Raw genomic sequence first — 25502 nt, forward strand, 5'->3', positions numbered from 1 at the left:
CGTTGCCTCCAAAGCCTTTCTCCAAGTACTCTACTGCTGTAACATTTCTTTCCAGAGTTATCTCTTGGGTGGTAGAGGGTACTATTGATTTAATCTATCCTGCAAATAACTCAAACGTGACAACTCTCATAATGTCAATGTTTGCCACTAACCAACATTTCTCTGCACTACTTTCTCCAGCTATGTGGCTATTAGTCAATCTATTGAAATGTATTGCCTGGAAAAATCTCCATTGGGTGTTTCTCCCTCTTCAAACCACTGAAGGAAAATGCATTAAGTTCCTCCCCTCTGACCTTTTGTGGCAATAACAGACATTGACAGTACAGAAATCAGGGCCTACAGTAACTGATATACAATGTTTTCTCAAGACCATTATAGTAAAAGGGTGCTGGTCTTCATCAAATTTAGACGCAGCACTGAAATTCTTGGTGCAACTGTTCCTGACAGTTGACACCTGGGCATAAGAATAGAGAACTGAGCTCCTGGAAATCCTGTCAGAATAAACAGACTAGAAATTACCTTAAGTGCAGAATCCTAGTTTCTTTGTTTTTTTTTTATTGGGTAATGTTTTATTTTAGCTGGTTCCAACCATGTTAGTAACTCTTTCACTGGTAAAGTGAAATGACATTGAAGAGTAAACCAACACCCACTGTGTTTAACAGCCATCAGTTAGGTCTCTTAAACTGAAGGATGTTCATCGTGTTTGGGGACACTATGCTATTTCTCTAAATATTTACCTACAGAAGTGACTTACAGCACTCCATAAGGGCATGATACCCCTGTCAAAGCCATGCGGCCAGCTCCCATCCAGTTCAAATGGAAATGTAGCGGCAAGTGTTTTTTGCACCGTGATTTAGTACTGGGAAGTCATTACTACCCTCGCCTATAACCAATCACAGGGGTCGCTGTTGTGTTTCGAGGGGAATCTCTTGGTTGGACGGCCAAAGTTGATCCCAATTCACCCTCCACCATTTGTAGGCAATCTGAATGAAAACTTAGGTCTAACTGCCCCTTGTGAACTACACTCACCTAAAGGATTATTAGGGACACCATACTATTACTGTATTTGACCCCCTTGCGCCTTCAGAACTGCCTTAATTCTACGTGGCATTGATTCAACAAGGTGCTGAAAGCATTCTTCAGAAATGTTGGCCCATATTGATAGGATAGCATCTTGCAGTTGATGGAGATTTGTGGGATGCACATCCAGGGCACGAAGCTCCCGTTCCACCACATCCCAAAGATGCTCTATTGGGTTGAGATCTGGTGACTGTTGGGGCCATTTCAGTGCAGTGAACTCATTGTCATGTTCAACAAACCAATTTGAAATGATTCGAGCTTGTGACATGGTGCATTATCCTGTTGGAAGTAGCCATCAGAGGATGGGTACATGGTGGTCATAAAGGGATGGACCTGGTCAGAAACAATGCTCAGGTAGGCCGTGGCATTTAAACGATGCCCAATTGGCACTAAGGGGCCTAAAGTGTGCCAAGAAAACATCCCCCACACCATTACACCACCACCACCAGCCTGCACAGTGGTAACAAGGCATGATGGATCCATGTTCTCATTCTGTTTACGCCAAATTCTGACTCCACCATCTGAATGTCTCAACAGAAATCGTGACTCATCAGACCAGGCAACATTCTTCCAGTCTTCAACTGTCCAATTTTGGTGAGCTCGTGCAAATTGTAGCCTCTTTTTCCTATTTGTAGTGGAGATGAGTGGTACCCGGTGGGGTCTTCTGCTGTTGTAGCCCATCCGCCTCAAGGTTGTGCGTGTTGTGGCTTCACAAATGCTTTGCTGCATACCTCGGTTGTAACGAGTGGTTATTTCAGTCAAAGTTGCTCTTCTATCAGCTTGAATCAGTCGGCCCATTCTCCTCTGACCTCTAGCATCAACAAGGCATTTTCGCCCACAGGACTGTTGCATACTGGATGTTTTTCCTTTTTCACACCATTCTTTGTAAACCCTAGAAATGGTTGTGCGTGAAAATCCCAGTAACTGAGGAGATTGTGAAATACTCAGACCGGCCCGTCTGGCACAAACAACCATGCCACGTTCAAAATTGCTTAAATCACCTTACTTTCCCATTCTGACATTCAGTTTGGAGTTCAGGAGATTGTCTTGACCAGGACCACACCCCTAAATGCATTGAAGCAACTGCCATGTGATTGGTTGATTAGATAATTGCATTAATGAGAACCTGAACAGGTGTTCCTAATAGTCCTTTAGGTGAGTGTATACTAACAAATTACGGAGGGTACTCAAAGTGCATAGGACAGCGGGGCTTGTATGGGATTCACTAGAGTACACTTTAGTTCCGCTAATAAACGTTCTGTTTTCTACATTATTTCAGCAAAAATGTAATGGCTGCGGTAAAAGTTGCATTGGGAGACTATACGGGTTTCATTCTAAAAACATGTACTCTGACCGCTACACCATTGATATGATAATACCGGGGGTTCCAATATACACTGCTCAATAAGATTAAGGGAACACTTAAATCACACATTGGATCTCGATGAAGGAAACATATTAAAGATCTAAATCTCTACTGTACATTGTGTAATTCGTTGAGAACAATGATGTAACAACGGTCAATCGAAACCAAAATCACCAACCGATGGTGGTCTGGATTCAAACTCACCCCTAAAATCTAAGTAAACCATTGAAATCACAGGCTGTTCCAACGCGCGTGAATTTCCTCACCGCAACTCATAATGCGGCTCAATAGTTTGTATGACCCCCACGTGCCTGTATGCACTCTTGATAAAATCTGGGCGGATTGTGTCCTGGGGAATCACCTCCTAGACGTGGATCAGGGCATCAGTGAGATCCTGGACAGTCTCTGGCGCTACTTGATCTCCCTACCCCTGAACAGGATACGTTGAAATACGTTGACTTCAAATCCAAACAACCATGTTTGCACGGTTTTGCAAATAAGTTAGGATGAAACCGAATAACTGAACATATCTACTATTTTCAGACGGACGCTCGCTTCAGAGTAATGTTCAAAGCATCAGACTCAACAGAACTTGCTGCCAAATGGAAACGAATCTATAACATTTCTTAAAGTAACGTTATTTGCCAACAAGCCCTAAAGCGTGCCTTTCCGAGCAGCGGCGGCGTTTTGCGGCTTGTATCTCTGGTTTTACATCCCAGCACATGGGCATTTACTCTGGTGACTGACAATTGGCCTAAATAGATAGATTAAACAAAATTGCGCAAGATCAAAACAACTAGCTGGAAACGGCCACTGGAGATCATTGTCACCCCCTCACTTTTAGGACAGCTTGGTTTTATTAATCTAACTGAATTATAGGCTACAACAATTACAGAGATTCATGCTAAATACCGTTGTATAATTCCGTTCAATGAATCAGACAAAAAAAATTGTGTTAGTGGCACATTTGAATAGTGGCATGTTGCAACTATACAATCTTAGGTTATATAAGAAAGAGGCATCAGATGTGATGTTACTGATAAGGAGGCCATTTGAAGGGGGGAGGTGTTTTTGGGGACACACCCTGTTAACCTGACGTCACTTTTGGTGGGGGGTTTAAAGTCCTCTAGTTTTCACCTGCATTTACCGTGATAAAGTTTGTGGACTGTTTGACATAGGCCAACTAAGAACCCTGCAACGAAATGACTAAAATGGTGGCAGTTCACATTGGATTCATCCTCCTTGCCATGCAGTTTGTCTTACGGGTATGTACTGCTGACTTTAAACCCACGTGTCCAAACATATTTTACGCTTTACCATTTATTTTGGAAATTAGGTAATTATCTCTAGATTTGGCTTACAAAGCTTTCTGGATATTACCTATTAAGCGGTGCAACAGGGTTTGGGGTTTTCTATTTGGATGTAGTTAATTGGAGGATGTTTGTTAATGAGCCCATACGAGTTCTCCGTCTACTAAAACACGAACGAATGGTCTCGGGTGTTCGGTTTGCCACCGTAATTAGTCACTCCGTTAATTAATGTATATGAACATCAAGGGCACAGCTGGCAAACCGATTCCACGGAGGGCCCAGTCACTAGGCGCTAGTGTATTATTTATTTTAATTATATTTCTTTTCAACTGGTGTCAAATCGAGGCCTATGCAACAGGTGAGGGGAGATCCCAACTAATCAGTGTTCAGTGAGTTCAAAATGGTAGTTGATGTAAACTCCAAATAAGACCGCTGAACTAAACTGGCACACTTCACAAAGTGTACCCTAAATGGATAAACAGTTTCTGAATGAACACTCGATTTTTCTGAGCAATTCATGTAATTTTTTGGGGGGAGGAGTTATGAAGTGTTGTGACTGAATGTAATGCTTTGATGTTTTGTTTATACTCTAGAACACAGGTGTCGAACCGGTTCCACAAAGGGCCGAGTGTCTGCAGGTTTTTGGTTTTTCCTATAAATTGGTTCCTAGTTCATACCTACACAACCAGGTGAGGGTAGAAACTAACCAATCAGTGACCTAATTAACCAATCAAGGAGAGAGCAAAAACCTGCAAACATTCGGCCCTCCGTGGAACCGGTTTGACACCTCTGCTCTAGAATATTAATATATCGCTGATGTAGTACTAATTTAACCGCACAATACAGGAATATTGAATCCTTCCAGATTTATAGCCTAATTTTGCCTTTGGAAGATGTAGGCCTGTACCACAGGACAAGCGTAGGCTATATAATAAAGGGGCATCAGTGGTTACGTTTCTGTCGTGGCCCACTCGGTGTTCCTATAGGCCCAATCCGAATTTAACGCAAATTATTATTTTTCCCTATAAATTTGTCGGATGACCGCGTTTTGAAAATGTTACCCACCTTCTTTGATAGCTGTGGCCAATGCTTAATCGGTGATTCGCCCCCTTTTGCTCTCCGGTTTTAGGTCTGTGGTCAAAACACAACCGCAACAGCCCCGGCCGTGAACAACATTACGACCGTATCGCCGGTAAGAATTGTGTCTAAGTTTCTTGGCCTGGCCTATATTTTTACCACGTTTGATTTGTAAAGTCACTCCCACTTAATACCAGACGTCCTGGAAAATACCTAATACATTTTGTTTAAGCATGTGGTGAGGTTTTCACTGAAAGGGCGGAAACCAGGCAGCAGTACCAGAACACCATTCGGATGAGTGCAATGACTCAACCCTTAAGGGTGTTAACTCATGGTTGCAATGGTACGGCTGTATGCAAGGCAGTGACTTTACCCTTTAAAATGTTCTTAAATATGTAATTGCTGAACTTGCGTAAATGTCATGCTGATAACTATTATAGATGTAGAACAGGTAATTCTAGTTTTCATTATTTGAATGTCATTCTCTATTTGGTATTGATGCGGAACCTCTTTTTGACTGACTAACAGCAAAATGCTGTAAAATGTAATATTTAAAGAGTTTTTACAGAATCGTAGTGCAGCTTTAAGCATTGAGGTTTTAGCTTCAACTGGTCTGGAAGACCAGGTCCGTAATTTGTTGTTGGGTGTATTAATAAGGTTCTCATTCACAAGGTATTGACTCCACAATCTGCCTTCCGTGATCTCATAGCAATGACCAATTACTGTCACACTGGATCACAAGGAAGTGGCCAATGCTTTTTCTGTTGTAGGTCAACACCACCATGAAGGACTCCAATATGAGTGGGGTACCAGGAGGAGTGAATTCCAGCATGACCACGGTTGCCCATGTCACTACATCAAACTTGGTAAAGTGTATTTTGTTGGAATATGTTGCCATAGGGCTGTTAAGGTGCACTCAGGTCACTTGACCACCATACTGCAATTGCTGTGGTCGTAACCTTTAGTTGTCTAAAGGTTTGTTTACATACGAGAAATTCTAGATGGACTTGTCTTGGTTGGCATTTACGTAGTGTTTGAATTTCCACCGGCATGTTCATATCATGCAGGATATTGTCAGTGAATCCCGGGAACGTTTTGTGATTATGCATGCAAAACTTGATACAGATTTGACTGTATTGTTAACCCTAGGAGAGCTCAATTCAAATGTGTGCCAAATCTGAGGGTAGCTTCTTGTGCTATTGATGTCTGCAGGTTTACACAAAATAAACTAGTGTCTTGAGTCCCTTTAAAAAAAAAAATGTATTTGAAAATGTAGCATGATGTTGACAAGCCCTCAGTCACTTAGCACTTCCAAATATTTTAGAATCACTTCTGTTTCAGTGGTGTAAAACTGGTTGTCTGCTGTCTGCCAAATTGGTGAGTGGTTTGCAAAGTGGGACTTGGTAGTTGGAAGGAGACTTCAGATGATGGTTGATGTGCCTGAGGGGCTCTTAGTGTAGCCCTAGTGTGGCTATGTGTCAAGTAAATCCATAGGAAACTTTTTAATTTTAAAATCAGACCTGACGTTTCCATTTTAGAGTAATGCTTGGCTTTTTGTGTCCTATGGTCAGTCTCAATCCCCTCTATTCTCTTCTAGATCAATGGGACAACAAATTCCCTGGGTGTGACTGTGGCTACTTCCGAAGCTGGTAGAATGACTCCTGATGTGACCACAATGCCTCCTGTTGCTACAACGTCAGTCATCTCCAATCCCAAAGCAGCCAGTGTGTTCTTACAGTCCAGCTTGTTCACTGTGCTCATCCTTGTGGTGGGATCGCTGCTACAGGGCTGCTGCTAGAAGGCTCACCTGCACTCACTAAACACTGGCAAGTCTAATGTTCGTGTAACTGGGCAAACAAATTTGCTCTGGGAAACTTCTGTATTATAAATTCTTAAAACACAGCATGTGTAACCTTAGGAGGATTTGGTGAGACTGACCGCTTGAAAGCACAGGTGATCACCGTTTTACTTTGTTGATGGGATTAATCACATGCTGTACCCATTGTCTTTTTTCTTAAATGATATGGCTTAAGTGGTTTCACCGAGCTAAGAAATGTGTGTCATGTAATGGTATGTTTAGTGGGTTATTTGAGGTCCGGTCTGCTCTGCTGCTTCAGACTACAATGTCACAATCGGTGAAGCAGGCCACAATGCTGACTTGTGGTCACACTGTCCAGCCAAGTGGTCATTTGGGGGTTTTGTTACTTAGATGGTAGAGTTTCTTGGCACTTGCAGTCAAATGCACATTTCTTTAGTTTGTGGAGCTTTCTGAATATCTTCATCACCACTTGATGTCTGCTGTCAGATTTTAGAAATGTCAGATGTTTCAATTTTAAATGTATTGATCTGAGATACCTGAAGAGATTTATTTTTCAATAAAATATGAAATTAAGATACTTTGTCTGAACTTTTTTACCTGAACTGTGTCAGAAATGGGAAGCTAAGCTCATGGGAGGGAAAAACCCATACTAAAGAACATTGAGTGTAACATTACCTGAAAAACTATGCTCTCAGATACCACTTACCTTTAGTGACTCCATGTTTTCCTTGACTTAATATTGAAGCTGTTGGGTGGATGATGGGCTTCGGCTGTTTTCATTCAGCCTTATTTGATAGAATTCCAGAATCTGTTGGCATAATACACACCCCTCAAACTCAACTCTGAGATGGTGGCCATGTTTGCCACAGTCTAATCAGACTTAGGAAAGGGACACCAGGTGGGTGCAACTAATGACCAGATGGAACAGAGAACCAGCAGGCTCTGGACCTTTATAGGGTAAGCGTTGATTACCCCTGATCTACACCATAGGCCTACCTTAGTTTGACACCAGGTATATGATCATGGTCTCTTTTGACAGTGTTCTCCTTCTGAATCGAGTCCTGGTGAACATCTTCAACGAGGATGTCGTTAAACAGTCTTAGATGTCGTATTGTCTTGTGTAGGATTCCTATCCAAACTTCACACACAGGTTTAATACCCTTTTACCACTGAAGTGATTTGAACTGTCCCTCTACTATTCTTGCAGTTGCTCATGCACAGTCCGCCATGTCCCTCTACACTCCTGTATCGTGTACATGCGTGAGGTACTACGAGGCCTACACCAGTGACTACTGAAGCCGGTGGTGGTGACTTCCAATGGGCCCGCGACGCCCCAAGTTGGGACCGCCACGAATCCGAAAGGAGAAGGCGCTCCCTTATACTCTGGGACGTGGTGGATAATAGAGGTTCGGGCTTTTAGCTGGGTCGCTAACTACAACTTGAAAATGACTATTTCCACTGAAATGTCTAAGGCTTTTTGATGAAACTTAACTTTCAAAGTTTATTTGTCAGATGCACCAAACAAAACGGCGTCACCCTGACCTGCATAATGAAATTATTGAGGCATGGCAGCCGACATCTACTTAGTGAGATTTAAGAATATAAGCAAAGAATAAAAATAAATCAACACTACACTAGCAGCAGTTTAAAAAGAGTACTAAACTAGCAGCATTCTGGGTAGTATTATTCAACATTATAGGTATAGCACTTATAACAATAGCACATATAACAATATAAACTAGAAGCAATTTGGTATTAAATATTATAGGTCCATATGAGAGTAATAAGCTTATGAATGGTGGCATTGCACACTACAACTACATAGCGAGAATGAAGAAATATATACACAGCAAGAATATAAGCAATAATATACATAACACTGCATAACACTAGCAGCAGTTTAAAAAAAGTACTGTAAACTAGCAGCAATATTGGTAGTGGTGTTGAAATGAAAGATATGGCAAGTCTGGCAGTAATGTACATAATGTAAACTGGCAGCAATGTTTGAAAGAGGTAGATGTATTGTGTATTATAGATAAATGTGTGTAATATGCTTATGAATGGTACATGCAAGGGAATATTCTAATGCCCATTAAGTGTACCTGAAAGGACATCAGAGCATCTGGAATGTTTGTGTGTGTTCAGTGTGATCATGGTTCAGTGTTGCTGGTTGAGGAGGCTTATGGCCTGAGGGAAAAAAACTGTGAGTCTGGAAGTGCATGCGCTGATGCTTTGGTAGTAGCTACCAGACGGCAGCGGTGTGAACAGACCAAAGCCTGGGTGGCTGTGATCCTTGATGATGTTCTTGTGCTTTCCTCAGGCATCTTGTATGGTAGATTCCTTACACAGAAGGGAGATGGCAGCCGATGATGCGCTCTGCAGACTTTTCCTCCCTGTGGAGAGACTTGCAGTCTGCAGTAGATGAGCCGAAGGCAGTAATGCAGCCAAAGAGGTGCTTTCAATGGTGCACATGTAGAAGTTTTTACAGACATGACAGATTTCTTGAGTCTCCTCAGGTACTATAGATGTTTTTGGCCAGTTTTCACAGCCAAGTTTGCTTGTCTGGACCAAGTGAGGTCGTCTTTGATGAACACACCGAGAAACCTGAATTCGGAGACTCTCCACTTCAGCTCCATCGATGTGTATGTCACGTCCTGAAGTCCACGGTCGCCTCTTTAGTCTAGCAGATGTTGAGAGAGAGGCTGTTGTCCTGGTACCATGTAGCCAGCTCTTTACCTCATCTCTATAAGCGGCCTTATTGTTGGAAATGAGACCCAGGATGGTGGTAGTTGGAGCTGTGTGTGGCCACGTAATCATGCGGGAACAATGAGTACAGGAGGGGACTGAGTATGCAGCCGTGGAGGGGCTCCTGTGCTCAGGATCAGTGCAGAGGAGGTGACATTGCCCATTCTCACCACCTGGGGTCTGCCTGTCAGGATGTCCAGGATCCAATTGCAAAGGGAGGAGTAAAGTCCCAGGGTCCTGAGCTTAGGAACAAGCTTGGCGAGCACAATAGTGTTGAATGTAGAGCTGTAGTCCACAAACAGCATCCTCACGTGTGTGTTGCTTTTTTCCATGTAGGAGAGGGTGGTGTGTGTCGTCAGGGCGATGGCACTGTCTGTTCAATATGCAAATTGAAAGGGGTCCAAGGGGTCAGGAAGGATGGAGCAGATGTCTTCCGACCAGCCGCTTGAAGCACTTCATGATGGTGTATTTCAGTGCCACAGGGTGGTAGTCATTCAGGCAGGTGATGGAAGGTTTCTTCGGTACAGGAACAACGTTGGTCTGTTTCCTTTTTACATCAGCAGTTGTCACAAAGTGCTTTTATTTATTTTTTAAAGGGAGGGAGGGGGGGGTGGTATCGTCAGGTATCGTCTTGATTGATCTGCAACACAACCAGGAGGACTTTAGACAGTGGCAGCACCGAGTCTTAGAACCTGGTACTTGGAAGGTGTGGACCAAGAATTCAGGTCCTCTTAAGTTTGAATGGAGCAGAAGACAAGAAAGGTTTGCATACCCTTGGAGAATTGGTAATATACATATGTACCATTTGTAAAGAAAACATGATTGAGCAGACAAAACCCATCTTTTATTTCTTAAGGGTCTGTGTGACCCTCCAAGGATATGCCTCCCCAGACCATCACTGACCCACCGCCTAAACCGGTCATGCTGAATGTTCATGTTGCAGGCAGCATAAAGTTCACCACGGCGTCTCCAGACTCTTTCATGTCTGTCACGTGTGCTCAGTGTGGAGGTCATTTTATAGGGCTCTGGCAGTGCTCCTCCTTTTCCTTCACACAAAAAGGAGCAGATACCGGTCCTGCTGCTGGGTTCATGCCCTTCTACGGGCCTATCCAGCTCTCCTCGTGTAATGGCCTGTCTCCTGGTATCTCCTCCATGCTCTTGAGACTGTACTGGGAGGCACAACAAACCTTCTTGCGACGCCACATGTGGATGTGCCATCCTCGAGGAACTGGACAACCTGTGCAACCTGAATGGGTTGCAGGTACCGCCACTAGCAAAACGCTAAACTAAGGAAGAATCAGTCAGGAAGGATAAGGAGAGAGCAATTGTCTGTGGTCACCACCCGCAAAACCATTCTTTTTTTGGGGGTTCTCTTGCTGTTTCTTTTCTAGAGCACCTGTTGTCACTTTCATTTGAATCAAAACAGGTGACATTGATTCACAATCGCTTATGCTTCCTAACTGGACAGATTGATATCCCTGAAGTTTAATTGACTTGGTGTTATACTGTGATGATTGTGTCCCTTTAATTTTTTGGAGCAGTCTATTATGTAAATCCATTTTTACATCAGCACTTTTCACAGAGGGCCTTTACAGATACCCAGCCTGAAATGTCAAAGAGCAAGCAACAACATGGTTGATATACAGTGGCTTGGAAAAACTTTCTAGTTAGGTCAAAACTTAGTAAGAATCCTAGAGACGAACCAGACTCCGAGGGCCGGCCAGTCCTCTTTTAGATGTGCTGGGTGAAGATTATAGGAGTACATGACTATAGGGATATGAGGGATGTACTACTAACTTTAACTAATACATTTATTTATTATTCCAATTGGACTCTTTATATCTCACCCGGCACAGCCAGAAGAGGACTGGTCACCCCTCTGAGCCTGGGTCCTCTCTAGGTTTCTTCCTAAAATTCGACCTTCTTAGGGGGTTTTTCCTAGCCACTGAAATTCAACACTACTGTTGTTTGCTCCTTGGGGTTTAAGGCCGGGTGTCTCTGTAAAGCACTTTGTGACAACTGCTGTTATAAAAAGGGCTTTATAAATAAATTTGATTGATTGATTGATTGATTGATGACCTTTTGGGCAATGACAATGTTTTAACATGATCAGAAGACAAGCAGGTCAGTGAATGCGTGTTGGCTATTTCCAGAGTCCTTATACAGAATCCAAGTTAACTGCATAAACATGTGGACAAGGAAAGGGAAACAAGGATCAGGTCAGGTGCAGGCATTGGCTGCAGTAACCATCAGGCAGCAAGTGATCTACAACACAACCAGGAGGACTGCATCACAAAAACCAATGCAAAGAAACAAATGGACTTGAATTCAATCAGTCACATTTATCAACAGTTATCACAAAGTGTTTATACAGATTCCCTAATCAGAAACCCCAAATCAACAAGAGTTGATGGCCAGTAGTAGTAAGATAAGGACAAACGTAATAAAAGGCGAGTCCTACCCAGCATGCAATGTGGGTGTGGTTAATAGGGTGAATTAAGTTAACTTGCTATGCAGATGATTTCCGTCCAAAAAACAGATCACTGTCCAGTATTTAAACGGGGGAAAAAACATGACCCATCCCTATTTTCCCCTGGGTACCAATTACATAGATTGCTAAATGGCTTTGAAAGCATTATTCCCTTTCAGCTCGGTCACCATCCCTGCTCTGATCAGAATGAGGCGGACATTCGGATTAACTACAATTTAGAAATATTTTAAATTTCCCGCAAGAGGTCGCTATAAGACCTTCTTCTGTTTTCTTTGGCATTTATCAGGCAATACATTTGAATGCATATTATTTAACACTTATGCGACTCTAGTAATGCAGAAAATGGCCCCATCATGTTAATGGTGGAAAACCGAATCTCTTAAAAACATGAATGTTGTAATTACTGATCGTAGGAAAAAATAAACAAGGGTATGCTGACAGTCGCACTTAACCATAAGATTGTGTAGTTAATGGGCGGTTTCAAGTGTTTTGAATTTCTATGAGCAGGGCAGGTGGTTTTGGGGAAACGCTCTGATCACATTGAGTAGGAGTATAAAACTCGCTGGATTTGTCCTCAAGCCATTCACGCGATAAAAGCCACAGACTGCAGTCACACTAAGTAAAAGTTGTGCTTAAATAAGTAAAAATATAAGCAAAATGACTAAAATGTTGACGGTATATATTGGATTCCTTCTCCTTGCCATGAATTTTTTATCACAGGTAAGAACGTTTCTTCTAGAATTACTGCTTACCATGTTGAATTTATAAATACGCTGCTTTGATTTAATAAAATTCGGATACTCATTATTCTGGAAAATAGGCTAAGCCATTTCCACAGATGTAACAATTTCTATTTAAATCTAAGTAATATTTATTAATAAAACGACGGGTTTTATTTTCAACCACATCATGGGTCGTTAAATTGGCCTATGTAAATGTTGCATATCGTGTATGATTTAATGCATATAAATAGAATGGGTTTACAATAACTTGAATGGGTTATATTCTGTGGCTCCAATCTTATCATATAGGCATGATCCAGATAGATAACTTTTTTTAAATGAGTTCAGTCAGATGGAGAAAAAATATGTTGAAATCAAGCAGGCACTAATTGGAGAAAGAAGCGAACAGATACATACTGAATCGTTAATATATAGGTATGATGTATGTGTTTATGTATGATGCATTTATGATAATTTCATTTAAGATCCATGTTTCCATACAACGTTTTGATATAATTGTTCCGTAGGCTCTGAAAACACAAGCCTAACATGTCTAAAATCTGTTAAGTATTTTGGGTGAAAATATTGCTAAAGGATGTTTAGCCTACTCCGTGTAGCCTACATACAGCCAGCAAACTTTTACGCAGTTTTTGTTTTTGCCATGTAAGCGCGACTGGAGTGATGTGCACTAATCAATTGTCCATACTGCAAATGTTTCAGGTGAAGTTTTTTAGTTGTTATGTGAACTTTGTGGCGAATGCCTAGTCAGTGATGCGCCTCTACTGTCCTGTTTTAGGTTCACGGGCAAAACGCTTCTACAAACTCCACAGACTCCCCAGCCTCAACCGCGAACGGAACAGTCGGTGGAAGTGACAGTATGACCACGTTGAGAGATGTATCTGTGTCAAACAGCACTTCAAAAGGAGGCAGCACGTCCTTGCAGTCCAGTGTGTTCTCGCTCATTATCCCGGTGGTGGTGGGATCACTCCTGCAGGGCCGCTTCTAGAGGCTTCGTTTACATAGCTACATCGAACAGACCACTACCAAGACCAACACAGGCGGCCTAAAACAGTTTTTCACCAACAGCACATTTTTCTAAATTATCGAACGGCATTTATTGGAATTGGGAGGTTGAAAGTGGGGACCAGATCACATTTCTACTTCACTGATGGGAGTTGCCGTTGCGCTCCTACCAGGCCGACTCAAACCAATAGGCCACGTAAGCCTACTGTGGGAACTGGCAGCAATCCCTATATGGTGTGGACCAAATAGGCATGCTATGTTGAGTATGTATAGCCTATTTAATTTTAATCTTTGGCGTTAGAGGCAGCTCAATTCTGATGCTTTTTTTTCTTTTCACAAGGCTTAGCTTTTGATCTTTTGATCTGACAAAGATCGATGATGCTTGGGTGAAAAATATCAGAATTGGGATTTTTGTGTAAATGCAGCAACAGACTACGAACTAGAGACATCTGATTTAGATTACACGACCCCAATGTTTTGATCCAGACGGCCAATTTCACAAAAGTTTCAAAACCTGGGGATTCTTACAAAAACGTGTAGCAAGCTGTTTACTTAATCTAGAAAAGCTTAACGAAAATACAAGTCAGTGTCTTGAGCTGCTATTGTCTTTACTAGGTATATGAAAGTAAAACACGTTTCATGGTTCTGCTTACGGGCTGTGCCAGGTAACGTTGCGTAAAGACTCATGTTGGAGAAGCTATTGGAATGTACTGGAATAATATATTTGACTATTTGGTACCCCAGATTTAGAAATTCTACTGGCTAATGTTTTCTGCTTGCGACATGGGCACTAATCACACCAGAGCCATCGCCCGAAACGCTCTCCCAGACCAAAAAACATTTCCAGTGAGATGTCTTGCTCTGGGGGACCGCCTACGCATGGTAGGAGAGATTATCAGAGACGCGTTTGGATACAAATATTGCGTGTTTGCCTGTACGTCGGACGTTTCCTTTCTATACGTCTCTGACGCATCCATTGACTCGGTTGGTCCCACTGTTTCTGTGTCGTATGGAGTAGCTTTGGACAGTTTTGTAAAATCGTGTGAAGTGTACATTCTGGCTGTGCCTGGGAAACCAACGGAAATGTTGGTTGAGGCACACTGGAAAATAATGAAGGCCTATCATTTTGTCTGATCTGTGGAAAGTATGCGTTCAAGAGTACTTAACTGTGTCAGAGGCTTGATATACACTAGTGATTTAGTCTTTCTGATTAAAGTGTAATTCAATAGGCTATTGTGGAACTTAGATTTAATTGTTTAAGTCAGTGATGTAAAATTATTTTAGTCTTTTTTTTTTGTATTGTCATGTTCAATCCAGCTTTGAAATGTACTTATAACAAAAATGATGTCTTATGCTCTTGTACAATAAAGTGTGAACATAATTTTGACTAACTTGTTTCTTAATTTACCTGTTTTTTAAAGTTCTTAAAACGCCAAGAATGTTTTCATTTCCAGGTCCAATGTCTACAACAGACCCAGGCCTAGCAGGGATTTACAAAGGTAACACTGGTTGGACATTATATAATGTCCTCATAATAGCACTTACTGTTTTGCATTCTTTGGGTAGTCATGGTAACATGACCATCTAAGTTGCCTTAATTTAATTTACATCCCATGATAAAGAACATGTCTATTGTATATTCAGATTTGGACGCAGAGGACAGTGTTTGACTGTGGATTCGGGAAAAATACTGGCACTGCACACAAATCATCATTTGTTCCAATTTAATATTTTATATGTTTTTATAGCGATTACCTCTGTTCCCCCGTGAGCTGAGCAAATGATATTATCAGTTACTTAAACCACCTATGCCCAGGATTACAGCATCAACCAAATTGGTTAATCTCCTAAAGTCCCTTTAATCTGGTTAAGGATCAAAGTGATGCTCAGTGAAGGTGGCTGACAGCAAGGTAATCAGCAAACTACAGCATCTCCAACTATTGCCACTTATTGACATGTATTGCTCAAATAACAAAACATTCAATGAAACACAAGACACAAGAGCTTCACTAAAAGGGCCTCTAACTCAATCCGATTTGTCTGGGCTCTATGGTTTCTGCTGTGCACACATTTTCTCAAGAGTTTCCTCTATTTGGGCATGAAATCCTCCTGCGTGCCTGCTGTTTCCTGCACTAATGCTGAACTGCTCTGAGCACAGGGTTACGGTAACACTACAGAACAGCAGTAAAGCTGCTGTTCAAATGATGGATATAAAGGTACTGTATGTTATGATGATTCTTCAGTTGTAATATAATGGAATTAATGGCGAGCCACCATAAAACACTCTGACAGTTTACGACAAATGTTCCACTTTTCTCAAGATATCTTCATCCTTGGAATGGAACAGGTGAAAAAACAGGAAAACTCTGTGGTGCAGTGTGCCCCAGTGAAGAAACATTATAACTTCACCACTGCACTGTGAAGACAAGTGCCAGTGAGGTTTGAACCTAACACCTGACCATCTTTTAACTATTGGAAAGGCCCAGATGGAGCGTTAGAATCAGCGTGAGCCAGTTGTGGCTTTCAGACATGTTGGGCGAGGAGGCCATCCTGAAATGCCAACTTATGAAATCACAGGCAAAAGAACATGTTTCTCTTTTAATATTGCCCAATGCAGTACATTTTTCTATTGTGGATTAAACACGAATGAACTATATGTCAAGTAAAATTCAGATATTAGTAAAGAAGAGTATAGACTTAAGCTTTATTGTTTTACCCAGTACCCACCATATAAGGTATGTTTAAGTCAACATATTAAGATTAGTCTTGAAGAAATAACTAATTTTTTCACCAAAAATAGGCTTCTTGGATTAAACTAAATCTTTAAATCCTCTGTTTGCAAAATGTTGAGAGACGAGCTCTGATCGGGATTTTGTGTCAGTAATCCACTCTTATCCTCAATCGTGCTCCAATGATGGTGTCTGGCAGCACTCAGCGTACTGTCCACTGGGGCTTGGTGGTTTGTTTGTTTTGGTGCTCATGGTTATGGAGGAGACAAACAGTGGGAAAACAAAACTATTTACTCTGGCAGGTAAATTATTGAATGTGAGGAGACACATTTTTTCTGTCCCTACATCCCTGGTTTGCCACAGACTGAAACAAGGACCCTCTGTGATCTGGTCTGCACCTGTAGAACCCTGCCCCTCAACCCCCCCCCCCCCCCCCCCCCCCCCCCACACCCCGCCAAGAAACACACACACACACGGACACACACATATATGCAGCCCATTCTCAAATACACCGAGACATACACAGACTGACCCCACAGTCTTCGTTGCTGTGGGAACTTGATCCACCCCTTATCACATGACAAAAGCCCCATTGTCAGTCCAAGGCTCCCATCTTATCTGTTTCAGAGGTAGACTCAACTCAAGGGCTTTCTCCTAAAACCCCCTCTCGTAGTGCTTTGTCCATTATTCCTTTATTTACATCCTCATGTGTCTGCCTATACCTCTGTTTGACTATCCTCACCTCTGTTCTAGAAACTAAATGGACTTGTCAAATTCCTTTTTTACTTTTTCAGTCCAGCCACCTCACGCTCTCTCGCTCTTCCTCTGTCTTTCTCTCTCTCTCCATATCTCCTACTCAGTCCATCATGACAGACTGTGCGTGATTTCCTCAAAACTGAGGCCTGCGGTTTCCTGTGATGTGGAGAGAAAATGTGGCCGCTCTCTTTCACTCGACCCACCACTGCATGACCACTACAATCCAGTTTGTGTGTGTTCTGCTCTGCTGGACGTCCTCCAGCGCTCCCCTGCGCCACCGAAACCATACCTGAAACCTATTGAGAAACCCGAGTTGAGATGCGTGTGTTTGTTCAAGGGGGGGGGTATAGGTTGGAAATGGAAGAGAAAAAGGAAAGGGGGGAGGAAGTTGGGAGGAGTCCAATTAGAGGGAATAGGTACTCAGGGTTGATGGGGGGAGGGGATCTGTACTAACCACTTGACCGGGGGGGCTGTTCAGGGTCCTTGATCCTGGCATCTGCATTCCACCAGCCCCTTGTCGAAACCAACTCTGCCGGTAACCGAGTTTCAACCAGCAAACCCTTAAGACACATTTTAACATTGTGTGGGCACAGCGTCACCTTGGAGTAGCTGTGTTGTCCGTGTTCATACAGATCTTTAAGGTCATACCCAGCAAGGTAACACTTATTTCCTGCAGCGGGAAAGGAGAAAGACAGGGTTGGAGAGCTGCTGTTGTTCCCCAAGTACCAGACCTCTTGTAGCTTACAAACCAATGTTCATTTACAGTTGACAAATCTTATATCCATATCTTCATTGGAAGTGTGTTTATTGCAGGTATCAACAGTAAACACACATCCAAGAGTACAACTTGTGTGATAGCTGTGTGGGCTTGTCTGTGAGCTAGTCTGTGAGCTAGTTGTTGTTTCTGCATATTGGATATTGGTAAACTTTAAAGGCAGACCTAATTTTTGCATGTAGCACATTAATCTCTGCTGTAATTATGAATCTAAGGAAAAGTGAGTTTTACAAATACTGTACAAACAGCACTGTTTTGCTATGGAAAGACCCATGGGGTGCTATGTGTCTGCTCAGGCAAATTATCAGTGCTGATACTACTTGATCTCAGTGCTGCATTTGACACTGTCGATCACAACAGACAGGCTGGAAAACTGGGTGGGGCTCTCTGGGATAGTCCTAAAATGGTTCAGGTCATACTTAGAAGCAAGAGGGTATTATGTGAGTATAGGAGACCATAGGTCTGAGTGGACGTCCATGACATGCGGAGTTCCTCAAGGCTCAATTCTTGCGCCACTCCTATTCAACCTGTACATGCTCCCAATGAGCCAAATAATGAGAAAGAACCAAATCTCTTATCACAGCTATGCAGATGACACACAGATCTAATTAGCCCTATCGCCAAACGATTACAGCCCAATTGACTCCCTGCTCCAATGCATTGATGAAATAAATAGTTGGATGTGCCAAAACTTTCTTCAGTTAAACAAAGATAAAACTGAAGTTATTGCGTTTGGAAATAAAGATGAAGTTCTCAAGGTGAACGCGTACCTTCACTCTAAAGGTCAAACAACTAAAAATCAAGTCAGGAATCTCGGTGTGTCTCTAGAGTCAGACCTTAACTTCAGTAGTCATGTCAAAGCAATAACGAAATCAGCATACTATCATCTGAAAAATATTGCAAGAATTAGATGCTTTGTTTCTAGTCAAGACTTAGAAAAACTAGTGCATGCTTTCATCACCAGCAGGGTGGATTATTGTAATGGACTCCTCACTGGCCTTCCCAAAAAGACCATAAGACAGTTGCAGCTCGTACAGAACGCCGCGGCCAGGATTCTCAGCAGAACCAGAAAATATGATCATATCACACCAGTCCTCAGGTCTTTACACTGGCTGCCAGTTACATATAGGATCGATTTTAAAGTATTACTACTGGTATATAAATCGTTCAAAGGCCTAGGACCTCAATACATTGCAGATATGCTCAATGAATATAAACCCAAACGAACACTCAGATCATTAGGATTACATCAGCTAGAAATACCAAGGGTTCACTCTAAGCAAGGAGAGTCTGCTTTTAGCTATTATGCCAGTCGCAGCTGGAACCAGCTTCCAGAAGAGATCAGATGTGCTCCTACAGTAGTCACATTCAAATCCAGACTCAAAACACATCTATTTTACTTTGCATTTAATGAATGAGCACTGTGCCACTGTCCGTCCGACTGTTTTCACTGTCCTTTATTTTATTATATTTTTTATTCTAAACTGTATTTGACATTATATTCTTAACGGTTTTAATTGTTCTTATTTCTTCACTGTTCTGTATTTGATTTTATATTCTTAATGGTTTTTATTATTTCTTATTTCTGTAACAGTTCCTCTGTCAAATGGATATTTATGTAAAGCACTTTGAATGACCATTGTGTATGAAATGTGCTATATAAATAAAATTGCCTTGCCTTGCCTTGCCTTGCAGGCATGAGGAAGCAGAAACAGAGAAGTGCTCTGTGTCATTGGAGGAAGAAAGGATATTCATATGAGGGCGAAGTTTCTACTTTGAGGACATATAAAGTAAATATATACTTTTCATGAAGAAACAGACAGATGGATGTGTTCTGGTATGTCTTTACTGTCTACTAGCTGATTTGGCAATTTGGACTGCAGGTAATTGTTTTATATTATGGTCATAATTAACTCAGCTCTACCCTAGAACTCTACCCTAGAACTTGTGATTGTTACACTAGCATGGGTGGGAAACTGATTATCTTTATTCGCAGTCAGTGGATTTCTGGGATGTTGCTTAGCACCCAGAGATACCCAAGGGACCCCTCCTGTAGGGGTCAGTGGTACATGAAATGAGTCACAAGACAGGTGTCGCTTCACACAGTATATTGGTGGAAAAACCGCAGACTTGCTTCATGTCATGAATACTTAATATTCGAAATTCAGGTGTACTCCAAAATGTGCCCTGCACATTGCTTTCTCCGCAAGAAGGTTAACAAAATCAATGCGTGAACTCTTAATCGAGCTTTCAGTCGAGCCACCCAACCTTCCTCGAGGAGCTGCTTGAGAGCAAAAAATACATATAATTCATCTATAATAAGTCAGTCCCTGTCAGTCTTCCCTCACCCCAGGTGGTGCTGAGGCAATATTACCGGTCTTATGGGACTTTCAAACGAGCCATGTGTAAATCTAGTCTGCAACTAGCAAAACTGAATTGCAAGGCAGTGCACCTGACATGCACCTGACGAGGCATGGGAGAAATAATTTGACTCAAAACCACAGACAACAGATATTCCCCTCAATAATTTACAGGTCAATTTATTGCATGATGGGTATTTTTTAATTGCAGAGGTAAAGCTGCCTTCTACTTTTCTACTACGTAAAAACACAATAAAATGAAAAAGAAAACACATCTAACCAAATAAATGTTGCTGTGTCACCCACATTGTCCTAACATGTCAACCTGCCAGCTAACAAACAAATGGGAATTTACAGCCGATCTCAAACTTTTTTAACACATCTTGACATGAGTCTGAAAAAAAAAACATTTTGTTGCACATTTCACCAATATTATACCATTGTTTTAATCACAAAAATCCAACTGGGAATGCCACCCCAGTTCAAAAATGACCCTGAAGCCCAAACCACACAATCTGCAATTAGTGTCTATTGGTCTGTGAGATCTGTGCCTTATCTCCACCCAGCATTCAGGGTATGTTTGCTCATTAAACAGAGAGTCAGACAGATCTGTGATCAATCCTCCTAGACACCATCTGCTGCTGGTAAGAGCAGGGTGGAAGTAGGAACAGCAGTACAAGAGAAACCAGAGAGAGAGAAAGAGAACAGAACAGTGGAGGGTTGTTATATCTCTGATTAGGTGAGCACTGAGCAGCATACCTGAGCCTCCTTGGTGATGTATGTGAAACCACGCAGTTGCCCTTCTCATACCCATTATTACTTAGCCCTTATTACAGGGAGATTTTAATGCGTAATGAGATGTCGTCTTAGCAGCAGCGTAGAGCAAAACGAACAGGGAAATGACTGTAAAGTATCCAAAAACTTTTCGATTCAGTGTTGCCAGTTACGAAGTTGTCAATTTCTGTTGCCTTTGTTTTGAAGCAAATGTGGAATCAACATTAGTAATGGATCAGCATTATGGGAAAGCTTTGGTAAAGTCCAATATTTTTAGATGTATGTTAATAGATGTATGCTTGTGGAATGCCATCTGTTGTCGCATGATCGGTTTTGTTTTATGCTAGCAATTACCACATTTATGACTACTCTACTTACAGTGGCTATAAAAAGTCTACACAACCCTGTTAAAATTCCAGGTTGTTGTGATGTAAAAGAATGAGATAAAGATAAATAATGTCAGAACCTTATCCACTTTTAATGTGACCTATAATGTGAACAATTTAATTGAAAAACAAACTGAAATCTTGGTTGCATAACCTGGTTGCTTAAGTGGGCCCGCTCCCTTATAACTGGGGATGTGGCTGTGTTCAGAATTAACCAATCACATTCAAACTCATGTTAAATAGAAATAATTACACACCTGCCATCATTTAAAGTGACTCTGATTAATCACAAATAAAGTCCAGCTGTTCTGGTAGGATTTTCCAGATGTTTTCTTAGTTGCATCTTGGAGCAAAAGCCATGGTCCGCAGAGAGCTTCCAAAGCATCAGAGGGATCTCATTGTTGAAAGATATCAGTCAGGAGAAGGGTACAAAATAATTTTAAAAGCATTAGATATACCACGGAACACAGTGAAGACAGTCATCATCAAGTGGAGAAAATATGGCACAACAGAGACATTACCAAGAGGTGGACGTCCCCCAAAATTGATGAAAAGACAAGAAGAAAACTGGTCAGGGAGGCTTCCAAGAGGCCTAGAGCAACATTAAAGGAACTGCAAACATTTCTGGCAAGTACTGGCTGTGTGCTACATGTGACAACAATCTCCTGTATTCTTCATATGAATGGGCTATGGGGTAGGGTGGCAAGACGGAAGCCTTTTCTTACAAAGAAAAACATCCAAGCCCGGCTGAAGTTTGCAAAAACAAACATCAAGTCCCCCAAAAGCATGTGGGATAATGTGTTATGGTCTGATGAAACCAAGGTTGGACTTTTTGACCATAATTCCAAAAGCTATGTCTGGCGCAAAAACAACACTGCACATTACCCAAAGAACACAATACCCACAGTGAAGCATGGTGGTGGCAGCCTCATGCTTTGGGGCTCTATTTCTTCACCTGGAACTGGGACCTTAGTCAGGGTGGAGGGAATTATGAACAGTTTCAAATACCAGACAATATTGGCACAAAACCTTCAGGTGTCTGTTAGAAAGCTGAAGATGAAGTTAATCTTTCAGCACGACAATGACCCAAAGCACAAATCCAAATTAACAAAAGCATGGCTTCACCAGAAGAAGATTAATGTTCTGGAATGGTCCAGCCAGAGCCCAGACCTGAATGCAAATGGAACATCTGTGGGGTGATCTGAAGAGGGTTGTGCACAGGAGATGTCCTTGCAATCTGACAGATTTGGAGCACTTTTGCAAAGAAGAGTGTGTGCCACGCTAATAGCACAGATGGAAAGGTGGAAAAGGTGGATAGATGGAAAGGTGGAAAATGTTCTGACATGATTTATCTTTGTCTCATTCTTTTACATCACAAGAACCTGCCATTTTAACAGGGGTGTGTAGACCTTTTATATCCACTGTACATTTGTCCACTACTTTTAGAGTAAACATAATAAGGTTGGCATACCCAAGTTTGAACAACACATATTTGTATCATTATCCAATGACTGATTGTTTGTTTGCACAGGTTATGTAATTTCTGTTTTCATTCCAAAACCTTGGAATACATCAAAAAAGAGGAGATATTGATATTGTAGAATGAACTTTCAGGCACAGAAAGTTGTGTGTGTGCTGGCTTTGTATTAACAACATTGAAACCAATAGAGTGGATACCACCCATCACCTAAGCCTCTTCAAATCCTGTGAAATAACTCATCTTTTCAATAAACCAGTCACGCCCCTTAAAATAACTCATGCAGGGCCTTGTCATTTCCCTTTGACATTTTAGGGTGTATTGCAGTCTGGCATGAAGCTGGTCTCCTTTGCATAACTGTGACCAGTGGAGTCAGAGGTGTAATTTACTTTGACATTACTACATTTCTAAAGACAACAATGTACTTTTTACCACATTTATTTTTTCCTGACATCGGAACAGAAAAATTACTCGGGTAAAACACATAACTATGTTTTTGTATAATTATTTAACCAGGTGAGCTAGCCAAGAACACAATCTTAAAGCAACAACCTGGGAGCAGTTAGGTTAACTGTGCTACTCAGGGACAGGTCTTTCATCTTGTCATCAACCAGTGACCTTTTGTTTTTAAGCCTAATGCGCTTCACCACTAGGCTACCCTAATGCCCCCAAATCCATTTGTCCTTCCTCTGAGGTGCCTCAAAAAACACAAATATTTCAATGTAAAATATGTCCCTCCATGGAGTGTGTCCCTCCATCACCAGAAAATAGTGCTGTCTCGTTTACTTAATACAAGGCATTTTAAATAATTTATACTCTGTCTTTTTGGTTCTTAACTATATTTTGAAGCAAATATTTGTACTCATGTAAAAGTGACTTTCCCTTTCAGTTATTAACATTTTTGTAAACATTTACATAAGCATGTCAGTTGGGTACATTTACCACCTGCAGCCCAGTCCATCTTAGTTTGGAAATGAGGTGGCGATGATGCTTGAACGCTGATATTAAATTACAGGCAAATTTCAGGGCTTGGTTCAGTAACCTTGACCACCAGCAGATCATTGTTTCATCACCACTACTAATTCCACAAATACTCAGTGTGTGTGTGTGTGTGTGTGTGTCTTTGCTCATGTGCATTGTTTTTCAGTGTTTGTTTGTAATGCTGTGTTTCCTAAGCAGATAAAAACGACTTGCATTTACATGCCTTCTAAGTGTCAGAAGTGTTCCTAAGAGATGTGGTTGGCCGGGTATATTTGGATTGACAGTAGCACAATAACATTTTAAATCCCATGTGTTTTAAAAGCCCTGCTTAAACAGGAGCCCTCGACACATACGGATACACACGTGTGTGCGCCCTTTTCCATATTGGCCATCATCCTCCACGAGGCAGCAGAGCTTTTATATAGGCTCATGTGATGAGTTTATTTTTTCCGCAGTACAACTACGCACTTGCCACCACTGAGAAGAGTGTTCAAAGTCTTAATAACCTGACCACTGACAACAAGCGACGGAGATCACAGTCATCCAAGTATGATGAAAAAGGAAACAACTATGAGTCGTGTGATAATTTCCGCCCCACTGACCTCAAGGAACTGACCAAGTACAACAGAAAAATACTGACAGCTTCTACGGAAATGATATCATCAGCTGAGAATGGCTACTTAGTTACATAGTATCCTAAATAAAGATTGTGATTAGTAGAACTTGACAGCTGAATTCATTTGTCAGTGTTTAGTAGGCAAACATCTACCATTGGTCCAAGCATGGAGTTGGACCATCGAGGATACAATCAACCTGCACTTCCTCAGAACTGGCAGGCTGCAACTGGCAGGAAACCACATGAGCTCATTATTACAAGGCATTAGTTTTCATCTTTCTACATTCCGATTTTTTGAACAAGTTTGATAGCCTAGATATTTAAAGGAGTATAAAACATCACTGTTTATATTGACCACACATCCTATCCCACTCTAGTAGGAGTACCAGTCTCTTCAAACGGGCAAATGACATGGAGTACATGAAGTTTAAACTGACACGCAAGCTAATCCCATCCAGGGATGGGGTTGATTCATTAACAATCTATTCTAGTGTAAATGTTTCTGATGAGGAAGCATTTTTTTTTTATTCGGAAGGATAAGAACGCAGCCTTTTATTTTTAAGTCACTTCACAATTTCCGGGAAACGGAACTGACAACGGACTCCTTCAAACTGTTGCGTCATCAGGGGGATGTGTGCCGAAGCTAGCTCTCCCCAGTTGAGTTAGCATTAGGTAAAGGTAGGGTGTGTGCGGTGAGAGGCCTCCAGAGCAGAAGCCAAGCTCTGTCTGGATGATGAGGCAGTTTGTTTCAAGCCAGTCTCCAAGCCCTTAATGACTTAACTGGATCAAATAACGAAAATGACATTGATTACAGTCGTCCTCCAAACCATGAGAGTAAGGGTGTAGAAGCCGGGGTGGGGGGGGGTGGTATGTCCCCCTCAACATTAAAACGGGTGAAATTGTCCCCCCAGACCGAGGGAGACTGACAGTTCTTTTGTGTTTCTTCCATTTGCGAATAATCGCACCAACTGTTGTCACCTTCTCACCAAGCTGCTTGGCGATGGTCTTGTAGCCC

At 41.7% G+C, this 25502-nt stretch overlaps 1 long non-coding RNA gene across 1 annotated transcript; it reads left to right on the plus strand.

Moving 5' to 3' along the window:
- Positions 1–12446: 12446 nt before the first annotated feature.
- On the plus strand, positions 12447–15020 carry LOC109616658. The gene is made up of 2 exons (XR_002197892.3): positions 12447–12608; positions 13407–15020. It is a non-coding gene; the product is annotated as an uncharacterized LOC109616658 (long non-coding RNA).
- Positions 15021–25502: the final 10482 nt, after the last annotated feature.

The sequence above is a fragment of the Esox lucius genome, chromosome 15, assembly GCF_011004845.1.
Source record: "Esox lucius isolate fEsoLuc1 chromosome 15, fEsoLuc1.pri, whole genome shotgun sequence".
In the NCBI taxonomy this organism is placed as follows: Eukaryota; Metazoa; Chordata; class Actinopteri; order Esociformes; family Esocidae; genus Esox; species Esox lucius.